Source organism: Rhipicephalus sanguineus, chromosome 4, assembly GCF_013339695.2.
Source record: "Rhipicephalus sanguineus isolate Rsan-2018 chromosome 4, BIME_Rsan_1.4, whole genome shotgun sequence".
In the NCBI taxonomy this organism is placed as follows: Eukaryota; Metazoa; Arthropoda; class Arachnida; order Ixodida; family Ixodidae; genus Rhipicephalus; species Rhipicephalus sanguineus.
In genome coordinates, this window is record NC_051179.1 from 113782092 (window position 1) to 113796716 (window position 14625).

A 14625-nucleotide genomic window follows, 5' to 3' on the forward strand; every position below is an offset into this window, starting at 1 on the left:
CTCGCAACAACTTGCAATGTCTAACTAAAATTCGTTAGGTCACCTGGTGAGGGGCCCTTTAAAGCCAAGTAAAGACGCCCTTTACGAACGCGCGCTCCGCCGCTTAGACACCGCCCGCGTTCGAGGGAGAGAAGGAGAGGGAGGGATACGAGGGAGGGAGAGGAGAGGCTTGCTGCCGGTGCCGGCACGAGACGAGCCGAGCATGCGCAGTGGGGGTGTGGACGGCGCCGCCGACGCGGCAGGTGCGACTAAGAAATGCTCCGCATTTAAAACCTGCGAACCTTGAAGGCGTCATCGAGGGCGATCAGCACCTGCTCCTTAGCCGTCAAATTTGTGCCGAGCTGCGTGAAGGTAAAACAAAGGTAGTGCTGACAAACATCAGCCACGAATATAGGCACTTCAACATTGGTACGACGATCGCCTACATCGACGAATGTGGGGCCACCAGCAATGCTTTCGCCCTCTTCGATGCTGCCGAACCTGCTTCGACGAATAGAGGTCCCGAACCGGATTTTGATGTCAACCCGAGCCTTCCGAAGGTCAAGCAAGACCAGCTCAAAACCCTGCTCCTGCAATACGAGGACTGTTTCTCGTCGTCATCGCGGGTCCGACAAACGCCCGTTGCTAAGCACCGCATTATAACAGAAGAAAATTCTCGACCACTCTGTCAGAGTCCCTACCTGGTTTCGACGCGAGAATGGGAGGCCGTCAAGAAACAGGTCGACGAAATGCTATGCGACGACATCATCCAGCCGTCCAAGAGTCAGTGGGCGTCACCTGTCGTGTTAGTGAGGAAGAATGATGGGACGCTACGTTTTTGCGTCGATTATCGTCGCCTGAACAAAATCACGAAAAAGGACGTGTACCCTCTCCCACGTATCGACGACGCCCTAGATCGACTCCACAGCGCTAAGTACTTTTCTTCGATGGACCTCAAGACTGGCTACTTGCAAATCAAAGTCGACGAGAGAGACCGAGAAAAGACTGCCTAAATAACAACGGACGGCCTATTCGAGTTCAAGGTCATGCCCTTTGGTCTTTGCTCGGCACCTGCGACATTCCAACGAGTCATGGATACTGTATTAGCTGGCTTGAAGTGGCAGACTTGCCTTGTTTACTTGGACGACGTCGTTGTGGTTTCCTCGAACTTCGACGATCACCTCCAGATTCTTCAATCCGTACTTCATGCAATCAAGAACTCCGGGCTCACCCTGAAGCCAGAAAAGTGCCGCTTCGCGTACCAAGAGCTCTTGTCTTTGGGTCACGTGATCAGCAAGACCAGGGTGCTCCCAGACCCGCAGAAAACAACTGCCATCACCGCTTTCCCGCAACCCACCGACAAGAAGGCCGTGCGCCCATTTCGCGGTTCGTGCGCCTAATACAGACGCTTTGTCAAAGACTTTTCACGGATAGCCGAGCCACTAACGCAGCTCACGAAGGCCGATGTCGAATGCAGGTGGCAAGCAGCGCAAGTCGAAGCATTTCATGAACTGAAACGACGCCTGCAGACGCCTCCGATACTTGCGCATTTCGACGAATACGCCGATACGGAGAATCACACCGATGCAAGCAGCGCAGGACTCGGCGCCGTCCTTGTGCAGCGGACGGATGGACTGGAAAGGGTTAGCAGTTATGCTAGCCGGTCCCTGTCTAAGGCAGAGGCCAACTATACAACAGAAAAGGAGTGCCTCGCCATTATCTGGGCTACGTCAAAGTTTTGTCCCTACCTCTACGGCAGGCCCTTAAAAGTTGTGAGCGACCATCACGCCTTGTGTTGGCTAGCCAACTTGAAGGACCCTTCAGGTCGCCGCACGGTGGAGCCCGTGTTCTGTTTTAAGCATCGGGACGATGTTTTTTTCAGAGGGGGGCATTGCAACGTGCGTTTCTTATCGCTTTTGCTCTATTCGGTTTTCGCCCACAAGGCCTGTCGGCAACGCTCAGTGCAAACCGCGCCTCATTGTTCGAAAAGCTTGGCCATTATTGTCGGTCGTTGTGTTAAGATTGCGGGCGAGACGCGAGCACTCGAGCTTATTCTAGAGCTTGCGTGACAACCAGCGATACCGCTGGAATATTTGACGGCACATGTATAAATGCCGACACGCTTCACCACTTCTCCGTTTTTCGAAGGTCGGCGCTCTGCTCGCCGATATCAGTGTACGCTGTGTATCAGTGTATTGCTGCAATTGACTTTCAGTTTCCCGGCCACAAGTTCGGCCAAATGAAGAATCTCATCTCAGACGCGCTGACTGCTGCCTTCGTCGACGTCAGGACCACGTGACAATATTTCGAGTAAAAAAATGTGTTGCGTAGAGGGCGCTTCAAACTTGGGGAACGGAAGTGAAACTGTCTTGTACATAACAATTGTATAAAATTACTGGCTTCAGCCATTACTACGAAAGATTTTTTTTATTAATTTCAACGCGCTGTTCTTTCATGACTATGATAGTTTATTCATTTTTGTTTAAGCTTTCATTATTTTTGGCCCTGACGGAAAGTCGCAACATGCTGCATGTTTAGCGTTTCTTGGAAAGAGCACCGGTTTTTTCGCAGGTAATATATTGACATTGAGGGATTTGTAGGTTCCTATAGTAAATGGTACAAATTCTGCGGGATCGAAAGAAGAAGAAACGTTGGCACAATATTGTGACATATTTGGGAAAATGGCGTTTTGACCCATATTGCGGCTTCATTTTCACAAAGTATTGTTCCAAGTAAAAATATGACTTTTGCATCGTTGTGTAGTATGCTTTGTGGACATGACGTTGAGGAAGTTTGAAAAGAGTTGTTTTTGTTTTGAGTGAGAAAAAAGTTTTCTATCTGAACAACCACAAGGTTGTACGAAGTTTCCCTTCGCCTCGCCTTCACTGCATAGCACGTCAGCGCAGGATTCCAGCGGGGGCCTTGTCGCAGCAAATAATGCATGTCATACAACTGCTTGCCACTTAATTTAATAATACACCTTTATGTAAAGTTAAAAATGGCAATGGTGCTGAAATTATGGAACCGTAGTACCCCGTTGGTCCATCAAAGGGCTTTTAATATTCAAGCGCTTCATCGTCCAAAGGGGCTGAATTATAATCTAGTCAACGGCCTGCAGATCTGTTCTAGGGCATTGTGTTTGGCTTCTGATGATTAAGATACATGGTCTTACGTAATAATCAACCGCGTAATTAAGAGAGAGTTTACTTAAGTTGTTTTATGAACAGGTATAGGGCACGCGTTCGCTTATACCTCAAAGATCATAAAAACAATTTAAACAAACTATAGCTTAGTTATGCCATGAATTATTACGTAAGACCATGTATCTTCATATATATATATATATATATATATATATATGAATATAGTATACAGTCATGTTTACACAATATGCCTCGAAAACATCATCAACATCCTGTCTACACTGTACGTCATATTACACCCATATAGATGTTTCTTGGTGTTCATAACTCAAACCCATACACCCCACTGAAAGGGTGCAACAGGCAGGAATACAACCTTCTTATGGGTATACTTCACGAACTAACACCATTTATGCATCAATTTTCAAGGGTGTAATATCAAAACTACACCCTTATTGCAAAAGTGGAATGGCGGGTTTAAGCAAACATACACCCTAATACCCTTCCAAAAATATATAATAATAATGATTGTTGGGTTTTGACATCCCCAAACCACGATATGATTATGAGAGATGCCGTAGGGGAGGGCTGCGAAAATTTCGACCACCTGGGGTTCTTTAAGTGCACCTAAATCTGAGTACACGGGCCTGAAGTATTCTCGCCTCCATCGAAAATGCGGCCTCCGCGGCCGGGATTCGATCCCGTGACCTGCAGGTCAGCAGTCGAGCACCGTAACCACTAGAACATCGTAACGGGTCACTTTAAAAAAATAGAAATAAACGGTTACCCCCCCCTTTTCCTTCCTTCCTTCTAAAGCACTATAAATCAAATCCCATAGCTATACTCGGCGACAACTTATCTTCGCATTGGAGCGAAGGCTACGGAGGCGGGGCATCCGCAAATTTGTGTTACTACGCAAGTAGTTCGGCATCTTGCAGCCGATTTAAGTTCCAGTTTCGGTTTCGCTTGCTGGCATCGCTAGAGCGTTTGGCACTACATATACATGCAGAATAGGAGTGAAACTGTGATCAGTGTGCGTACATGCATCTGCCTACTGTACTGTATATTGTCACGGGGTTGTTACGTTGACGAAGGCAGCTAGTGGGCGTGTCGAAGATGATATTCTTTATTTGGCCGAACTTGTAGCCAAGAAACGAGTCAGTCAAAGCGTCGTCTCTCAATAATTCGAACAAGTGGTAAAGCGTGTCGGCTTTCATACATGTTCTATCGAATGTTCCGGCGTTATCACTGGTGGCCACGTAATCTCTGGACTATACACGTACCGCGCGCAATCTTAACGGAAAGATCTAAAACAATCGTGACGCTTCTGGAACATCGCATTGCGGTCTGCGCGGTACATTCCAAACACTCTTTGCGGGTGAAGCCCTAGACAACAAAATAGGACACATGTCAATATGATGAACGCCGCCAAGCGCACACCGCAGCCTGAATACGGTGCTCGCTCGATTTTAACGCGATCACGATTGTAACGCGAGGGACGACTTTAGGAGCAAAATTTTTGAGAAAAAGGTCGCATTGCATTCGAATAAATACGGAATGCAAGTACCATGATGCCGCTGAACTGGGTTTAGATTTAAAGAGAGCTTACGCTTAATCAAAAAGAGACCGACGCAGATTATTTTATCAAGCTTCGCTGGTCACACACCTTCACAGAGCGTAACGACCACCGATGTTTTTCCATCTGTACATGCAGTATGTAACACGTATTGCCCATAATACCGATTGTCGCTGGTAGAAAAAAAAATAAAGCATAAAAAATCGGCAGATCCCACGCAGTGTGGGAATCGATGTAATGCGAAGCAGCCAGCAAAGAGCTGCATAGATCGTCTTGTTTGTCATTGAGGCTAATGAAGTCATTCATGTCCTGACATCTAGTTCGCCATATATCGCGAGATTGTCATACATGCATGCGTGTACAATCTGGTATATACCATGCTAATTAAACATATTCTGCTACACATATAGAATGCGTGACCTGCTATTTATGTTCGGCACACCTGTAATGCCATACCAATTTAGGTATATATCCAGTTAACAAAATGGCCGCTAATGCACCATGAGCGTGGCGTCTAAATCATACCTACATGACATGCATGTCATGGATTTTCGTGTTACCACCTATTATTTATGTTCGCCACACAGACGTCGCGCAATACCGATTTCGGTGTATATCAAGCTAGCGAAACGTCTGCGAGCGCACCATGAGCGTGGAATATAAATCATGCGGTACATGACATGCGTGTCATGATTTTCATGTTAACTCCTGCTATTTAGGTTCGTGACACAGTCACGTCACGAGATACCAATTTTGGTGTATATCAAGCTAGCGAAACGGCTGCCAGCGCACCATGAGCGTGGCACGTAAGTCATGCTGTGCATGACATGTGTGCCATGATTTTCATGTTACCATTTGTTTTTTCTTACAAGCTAGCGAAACGGCCGCCAGCGCACCATGAGCGTGGCACGTAAGTCATGCTGTGCATGACATGCGTGTCATAATTTGCACGTTAGAACCTGTCAGTTATGTTCGTCATACACTCTTGTCACGCCATTCCAATTTTGGTATATAGCAAACTAACGAAACCGTCGCAGGAGGACCAAAACAGTGGTATGTAAATCATGTTGTTCATGACATGGATATTATGATTTTCATGTTATGACTTGTCATTTATGTTCCTCATAAAGTCATGTTTCGCCATACCAATTTTGGTGTTAATCCTATTAACGAAACGGCCAGGAGAGTACAAAGTCGTAGGCGGCTAGATAGATAGATAGATAGATAGATAGATAGATAGATAGATAGATAGATAGATAGATAGATAGATAGATAGATAGATAGATAGATAGATAGATAGATAGATAGATAGATAGATAGATAGATAGATAGATAGATAGATAGATAGATAGATAGATAGATAGATAGATAGATACGCTCAAAGTCGCAGACGTTCGCTAAGAAATGCTTCCCATTTGAAAACCGTTCATATCTTTTATTGCGTTGCATCCAGGCGTGATTTGAAAGAGCACGAGAGCAAAAGGCAAGTAATTATATTTTACAGCACAAGAAGGCACATTGCGAATAAAAAGACCAAACGTTCTTGCTGCTCTAAATCAGGATTTGCGAGACGCTTCGTTAACAAATCAGTCTTGTCTAATTCACAAATCTTTTTACAATTTTTTTTCAACGTTAATCATTATGTCCGACAACAAAAGCATTTCCACAGAGACTTTCAAGCGCGAATAAGCAAGCTTTTCCGCAGTGGCGAATACAATCATTTGGGCACTCTCTGCCAACAAATTGATTTTCACTTATGGCACAGAGCGTGATAACCATAACAACTTTTTGCTGGCACTCAAAACATTCATGCACTTGTGACATAGAACATAACCATTGAAACGTTTTGCTGGCACTCGATGTCTACACGACATTTTACATGTGTGAGTCATGACACAGAACATAACCATAACAACGTTCAGCTGGAAGACCATGGTAACTGAGATTTCTCACTTGTAGCCATAGATCGGCAAAAAAAACTGCAGCTCACTTACTCAAGAAAAATATTTTGCTCCGAGAGCTCACTGGGATATAGACTCACCAAATTTCCCTCATCCGGACTACCTAAATCTTTTCTCGACCCCACTCGTTCGAGCTCAAACTTTTTTTAGTTAAATAGAAAAAAACAATAAAATAGAAACAGAAAAACAATGAGCTGAACTATGCACATATGCAACACGCGTCGTACAACTTAGCATTTGCAGAGTCCAAGGCCAGAGTCTAGCACATAAATGGTTGTGTCACATAACACCTCGGATGCAGTCCACACAGCCAGTCTCCCATAAAAGGACATATGAGATGACTAGAAATTATTCTCACTAATACAATGCTATGAAAGTAAAGAATCATGATAATCGTAAGCAGTTCATTACGTTGGTATCAATTAAAAAATCCGAAAGAGCACTCATAGCCCTTCTTTGATTGTCAGGGTTTGGCCAAGATCTAAACCTTGCTCGAACACGCTGTTCTTAATATTTCGGGCATTCCATAAGGAGATGCTCCACTGATGCATCAGAATTATGACAATGGTCGCTGGTATTGCTCGGCAGAATAACCATTTTTAATAAACAAATCTAAACACGCAAGAGTAGGAACACGTTGATAACAAGGAAGTCCAGCGTACAATAACTCAGTAAATGAGTAAATAAAACACAAAAATGACAAGTGGTATCAAAATTTCAGGTCCCATTGCGACAGAAATGAAACAAGGCAGCAAGCGCCATTTACATGAGATCCAAAAGAAAAGGGAACCTTATTTTGAACATTTCAAATCTCAACTAAGCAATGTGGTTCTCGCTGACGCAGCATATAATGTTAACATTCACGACCAAGATAATCACATCCCAGCCACTGTGACGGTACAGTGCTTACAGTACCTGGCTGCTGACACAAAAGGCTCATATATGAGCGTGTCGCATTTCAATGAACGGGAAATGCCAGATGCCCGTGTACTTATATTTGGTGCACATTAAACAACCCCCAGAGGTCAAAATCTGTAGAACCTCAAGCACAGCATGCCTCATAATCACAACGTGGTTTTGACACACAAAATCCCAGTAGTAATTATCACATGACGATAACGTAACCAGAACATGCACGAAGTGCAACGAAAGCGATTAGCAGATAAAATCACAATTAATTGAAGAAGCGATAAAAATGTAAAGAAACAGCAGTGACCGGTAGTCCTCAGAAACTGGTTTCTGAGGACTACCGGTTAGTTTCTGGTTAGGTACATGTGCAATCATTTGCTCGAAGCCTTGGCAAGGCACACATGGAGATATGTCACGGCCAGTTCATCAATTCCATCATGTCGGAGCTGCTCAACTCATCTGAAGAACTTGAGTCTGAGCACAAAGAAATGATGAGACTTTCTGTTTGTATAATGCCATCACGCTCCCATGCCTCATCCTCAAGCCTCATCACGCGGAGTGCAGTCATGGAGTCATTCTGTTGGTGTCACACTTGCGATTCCTTCCTGCAGCAGCTTTCGACAGATTCAATCTTGAAGTCTGTGTTCCTGAAGCAACATAGCATTTGACTTGGCTCCATGCAAGCGCTATAGAATTTAGCTCACAGTGGTAAACAGGCAAGCGCACAACCTCATGCCCGGCAGCACTGGCAAGTTTGTCACTGGTAAGCAAGGAAAAGATGCTCATTCTGCTTATCGAGCTGCAGCAGTTCACTTTTCAGTTGGTCATTCGAAAAAGGAATATTTTTCGATATCAACCAGGACTGGATTTCCACTTTTCTGGATGATGAGCTTGGTAGCTTCTCAACCTGAGCACTGTGATATGACGCATTATCCATCACAATCACACTGTATGGCTTGATGTTCGGTAGCAGCTGTTCAACAAACCATTTCTGGAAACGCGAAGCATCCATTTCTGTGTGGTAATCACCAGCGCCCTTCTAGGCACGGAAAACTAGGGTGGAAAATTTCATAGATGTATGACAATTCTAAGTATACTAACTAGTGCTTCTAAGTGGCACAGATCACACAAAACTGCAAAAGGAGAAAAACGCATTTGAAAGTTTGAAACCTTTTTGTCTTATGACAGTATTGTTGTAAATGTGCAATCTTGGGCCATGATGTTCAACAGAACTTTGAAAAGTATGAGAAGTCACTAAAACTGTCCAGCAGCGCAAGTTGTGCCCTCACGATCCTTGCGAACAGACTCTTCCAGGCATGCGCTTTTTCACTCCACAGTGACAGTGGGCTCTGGTTTCGGCTGTCAGGTGGTCAGACATTCTCTTGATACGCCTCTCATCACGAAAACCACTGAAGGCAACTAGATCTTTAGATGGGAGTATGTGGAGCTCTTCCAAGACGTGCCCGAAAGTAGCATGACCCTTATTGAACCACAGGATTGCAATGGCTGTGGCAGTTTTGATAACCGTTTGGGAGACAAACTTAGTTTTAGGGCAGAGTAGCCGTATCTTACTGTTGAGAGATACTGACGCATTTTGGGTTTTCCCTTGAATGCATCAAATCAAGCATGAAGCTTCTCGTCTGTTAGCTGCCTATAAATAAACGAAACAGCCAATCCCTGGGCTTTTGTTAGAAGAGGTGTGTGGTGCAGTGCAGGTTCCCGAGGTGCTTTAGTGCGTTTATGTTTGCACCACGAGTCTGTTCCTGGAGGGCAAAACTTGGGACAGCCAGCATTGTCTTTTGAGCAAGAGTTAAAGTATGATGCCCACATTGCAGTATATATGTCCTGTACACTCCCCCTCTTGCTTGTTATGGCAATCTGATATGTTTGGAGCTTCTGGATGGCCGGCTCTTTCATTTTCCACCCTCGTGGTAGTGGCACATGGAGCTTCCGTAGTGCGGTGCCAAGTTTTTTTGGCCACATGGTTAGTGCAGTCTTCCTTTTCTATATTCAAAGCATCGTAGACTTTTGACTCTGGGACTGCACTATATGCTTTGCTGTCACCGTTGCTCAGGAACTTCGTGAAACGCAGCGGAGCGTCATAACTCAACGTTCTCTGCCAAATGCGCATTGCAGCCTGTTTCCATAGCATGGGACGAACAGTCTGCATTCTGTTCACAAACTGGTCCATGGAATGCCTGCCACACTTCCTCGTCTGGGCCCATATCGTTGTGCCTACAGCATGTCAGGCAGCAATTTAAAATTACCTTAATGTACAAGCAGAAGCCAGTATTTAAGGAGACAGCTGTGCCAATCCCGTTGTGGCTTTTGTGGCCCTTCTACTGCCAAGTACGGTCAAACCTAACAGCCACATCAGTTTTGCCTCCTACCTCTTTAGTCAATTCTCTGTATCCGTGCAAGTTTTCACGCACAGCTTCCATGGCAGCAGTATGTGCCTTCTTCGTTATCGGACTCGGTGTTGCATTGGCTTTGGAGTCCGATAATGGAGCAAAATCTTAGCTGCTCATGCCCAATGCCGACGGCGCGTGCAGCCACCACCGCCTTCACATCTATGGCGAAACTATCTCGAGAGCTTCCACCGTCGTGCTGTTTGTTTGCGCTGCTGCTGCCATCCACCGTAATACACAGCGACATATGGGATGATGAAAGCATTGTCACGAAGCATTCGCTGTTTTCACAGTGAAGTTTCAGAAACAACCAAAGTCCCTTGCACTTTCCTGCCGGCTCCCGAAAGGCGTGTTTGAGCTCAACAAGTAGGGCATGCTGCACCTGTCACAAGTGCTGTCAGCAGAAGGGTGTCACACAAAACTGTCGCCGCACGAACCTCACTGCATGGTCTTTGTTCTTCTTTTGGAGAAACTGATCTTCTTTTCCGAGGCACTGACGAATTCAAGCGCAATGTCAATCTCTTCATCGCAGGAGCCATCGCAGGAGCCATCACTTTCGCGGTCGTTGCAGCTGTCGTTAGGCCTAGCACATGTAGGCTGGTGCTCCTCCGTCGTCGTTCGACACGCATCGTGCTGCCTTCCTCTGTATTTATACATTGTTTTAAACTGCCAGGGTTTGCTGTTGCACTTTTTCAGACTTGCCATCGTGGAAATATGCGTAGACGCATAGAAAATGACACCGCAAAGGTCCAAGCTTTTGTACACCTTGTAGAAGGTGGAACAGCTGGTGAACATTAAATGTCATAGCTGACTTTCCGTACAGCTCTTCAACCTTGTACATAAAGATAGTGAAACGGTCCGGGGCTGTCAACTCATGGCACATAGTAAAATAGAAGCCACGATTTTCATTCGCTGGCTACCCACATGCTGTGGTCCTCTAGTGAACATGGCAGTCCTCTACAAAATTGAGGTGGCCTTATGTTCAGCAGCCATGTAATCACTCACTGATGCTTGGCTGGCTTTCCAATGTACGCCCGCTACAAAACATGACCAAACCAAATTTCTGCAAGTTGTTTAACAACACACCTTCAAGGACTGCATGCATGCAATCAGAATGTAACTGCTGTACCAAGTCAAATTTTGAAAGCTATACAAGTGGTGTGTACCCTTTTACACCATGTGAAGGTTGACATGGTAATAGGACCAGTTGCATGTCAAACATCACTAGGCTTGTAGTACGTGCTACAGGCACTTCCTTCAACACATGATTGTTCATGGACACTGAAACTATTTTAGTAATTAGAGTTCATTGAAGCATAATCATTTCAGTAAATAGGAGTACAACAACACAGCTATAGGCAGGGATGAGACTCCTGGCACCTTCTATGGAGGGAACTTATTGAATAAAAGTGTACAGACAGTGATGGTGTTCAAGTAGCCAAGGTTTTCCACAGCTTTTTGCAAGCACCCCACACGTATCTATTATTTTTCCTACAAGAGTAGGTCTGAGGACAGTTTTTCAGACAAAATGCTATAAATTTTCTTCCACTGGATGGTGTCTTTTCATGTGTATTCCGGTATTTGCAACTTATACGTTGTGTTGACTTCTTCTTGGGTAAACGGATGGTCGGGATGGGCGAAGGCTGGCATTTGAAACTTTGTCTCATGCTTTGCAAGCCTTCCTCTTATCTGAGGAAACTCTTTTTCTGCCAGCACTACATCTCCAGGTTGGAAAAAGTAACAGATTCCACAGTCTGATGTAATTAATGAATCTGTGTAACGGCCACCATAAGGTCTCGAAGCTTATAATTCCCCTGGGTGGTGATATCCGCTATGAACTTGATAGTAGTGTCTTTTGTAATTGTAAAACATGAGAATATGTTCATGTATGGTGCTTGGTGCAGCACAAGCAACTTCTGTACTGTCGATAAAAATTGTGAAAGCATTTTAACGAGTCAAAACAAACAGAACGAAAGCTAGTGTGTCGGCGGGCAGTGGCTCGAAATATTTGCAGTGAAACGAAACAGCGCGAGACCCGTCCTAGTGCACCGCGAGCCGTTACTTCCGTTGCATCGCCTCTGCCGCCGCATAATTTGAAATGAAGATAATGATGTCTATAGGCCTCTGACTACGAGTCAGCTGGAGCAAAAGCTATTACAAAACATCGATGACGTGGTACCTGGCAAGGCAAGGCCACTTGGTATAAACAGCAATTTGTTTTATTGAAGTGTAGCATTATACAATGAAGTAGTCTTTGGTTACTTAAAGAATATTTTTATTTGAAATTTGGCCCCGACGAGACAGTCAGCATAGTGTGGTTGAAAGGTTTTTGGCATCAACATTTGATTAGTTGATCGTAAGGGCAGAAAACATTTTTCTGTTCAACTTTTCTTTCTCCTGTGGTGTCGTCCATTGGTTTTACTTATGTTATTCGTTGCCCTTACCACCGACTCCCGGCACACACGGTCCTCACTATATACTCTTTAGCTGTACGCGCCAAACACCACCGCGGGTTCGAGCACTGCGAGCTGCATGCAGGGCGCCGCGTCCTCGTTCGTCTCGCGCCGTGTTCTCTTCGCACTGCTGCGCGCGAGAACTCGCCCCGTCACCGTGAAGGGACGGCAAGCCGTCACGCGCAGCGAGGGAGACCCTAGGCGACACTCTCCAAATTAGGGATTTATTACTGGGATTTCAGTACAAAGAGATGAACTGTTTTACACCAGAACCAATCGTGAGTGACATAATTACACATGACACCAATTAGCTAATACGAGTTACAAACTATATCGATTAGTGGCCGCGAATGGCACACCTATAAAACAAAACAAACAAAGAATCAAGTTTGGAGAGCCGACCTACGCTTCGGCCAGCACTCCCGCGATCTTCCACCCCAGAGTAGAAGAAACGGAATAGACATAGAAACACTTGAAAGAAACATACGGTGCACGATTGCGAGGCGCTGCCTCGAGACTTCGAGACCACGGAAGGGAGCACACGCCCGCGGGGGCCGTGGCCCCGACAAGACGACGTAACCACCGGCCAGCGACGAAGAACAAAGAACAAAGGATCGCCGCCGGCCGGAGAGGCCAAAACGTATACGCACCGCACCCTCCGATGTCCCCAAGTGGTCTCCCACTTGGGGACATCCCACTTGCTCGCCCCCGCGTATAGGCGAGCGCGAGCAAGGTCCGAATCCCGCCAAAATTAGGCCAATGGGACGCCGTGTTAAACTTTTGAAGGGCGGGGCGGCAGCGAAGTGACGGCGATTTACGACCCGCTGCCACCGGTCCGGTTGGGACGACAGTAATGCAAGAATTCTTCAAGGGAAAATGGTGTCGAGCAACTGGGGCGGACGCCTGAATTCCCACACTCCATAGCACAATTTACGGTTTCAGTATTTTTCAGGTTTTTGTTTTGGTGCTGGTGGCTCCAGCCCACCCTCCAACAGCATTTATTAAATGAAACACCCGAGCGGCTAGAGGTTAAAGCGATCTTGTGCATTTGTCTGTCTTCCGCTGTGTGTGTGGTAGCTGTCAGTCACTTGGGGAACTATCGTTTTCATCGTCTTCGAATGCACTGGCATGGGAGGAGGTGCTGTTCTGTGGGTTTCAGGCGGAAGGGTGGAAGTGGCTGTTGCAGGCAAGTTAGTTTCCATCTATGCTGGTTTAACTCAGTCCTACGACACAACTTCACGTCGCCTGCCCATAGTGGAGAACCTTGAAAGGTCCCTTTTATGTTGCTTGTATTGTCGTCTTGCAGCATTTTTTTGCCGGAATACAGTGGAACCTCGTTAAACCTGCACTTGACGGGGGCGCAAAGAAACTACGTGCCAACTGGCACTACAGCTTACCCGAAAGTAAGAAATATGCACTTACCTGCGTGTGAAATGAAACATGTTTCGCAAAAAAAACGAGAAGCATTTTTATTCTGAGGAAATAGCACTTCAGAAATCTGTCACTCTTGTTTGCCGCTTCAGCTTCCTCACAGTGACAATTGCAGCTTTCAAGCCATCCAAGTGGAAGGCCAATTTGTCCATCAAGCCTATCTTTTCTGCAAACACCCACATCACATCCAGTGCTCGCGCTGCTTCTGTTACTGAGGGACACGGCACATCCTCCAGCTCAGCGTTGTTGTTGCCGGCGTCCTCACCGTCGCTTGCGCTCGGCAACTTGCCACTGACATTGTTGCTAACATCACTGTCAGACAAATGTTCGCACATTTGAAATTTTTGCCGACATCACAAAATGTAGAAAACAGCACTCTGTCACCGCCACCCTGTCTTTCCCAGACTTCTGCAATCAACTTGTTGGCTAGTTGGTAAAGCATGATGAAACGGGAAACAGCGCGGTAAACGACGACGAAGAAGGAACACACACACCACACCACACGAAGCGCTGACTTACAACTGAAGTTTATTCGGGCGAAAAGTATATAAATACACTTTTAGGCGCACCACGTCACAAACAAAATGACATAAACAAAGCATGAAAAAACACAGAGAAACAAAAAACAGAAACCTTGGTCATCGCCACATGGTGCATCGTGACTGGAAGGCGTAAGCGGTTCAGTTGATACGGTTAGCCGATAAATACGAAATTTCTTTGTCAGATAGTAAAACAGATGGACTACTAACACACTTTTCTTTTAAC

The 14625-nt window shown here is 45.6% G+C and overlaps 1 pseudogene; it reads right to left on the bottom strand.

Moving 5' to 3' along the window:
* Positions 1-8636: 8636 nt before the first annotated feature.
* On the bottom strand, positions 8637-10200 carry LOC119390595 (uncharacterized; annotated as a pseudogene).
* Between the last annotated feature and the right edge of the window lie 4425 nt (positions 10201-14625).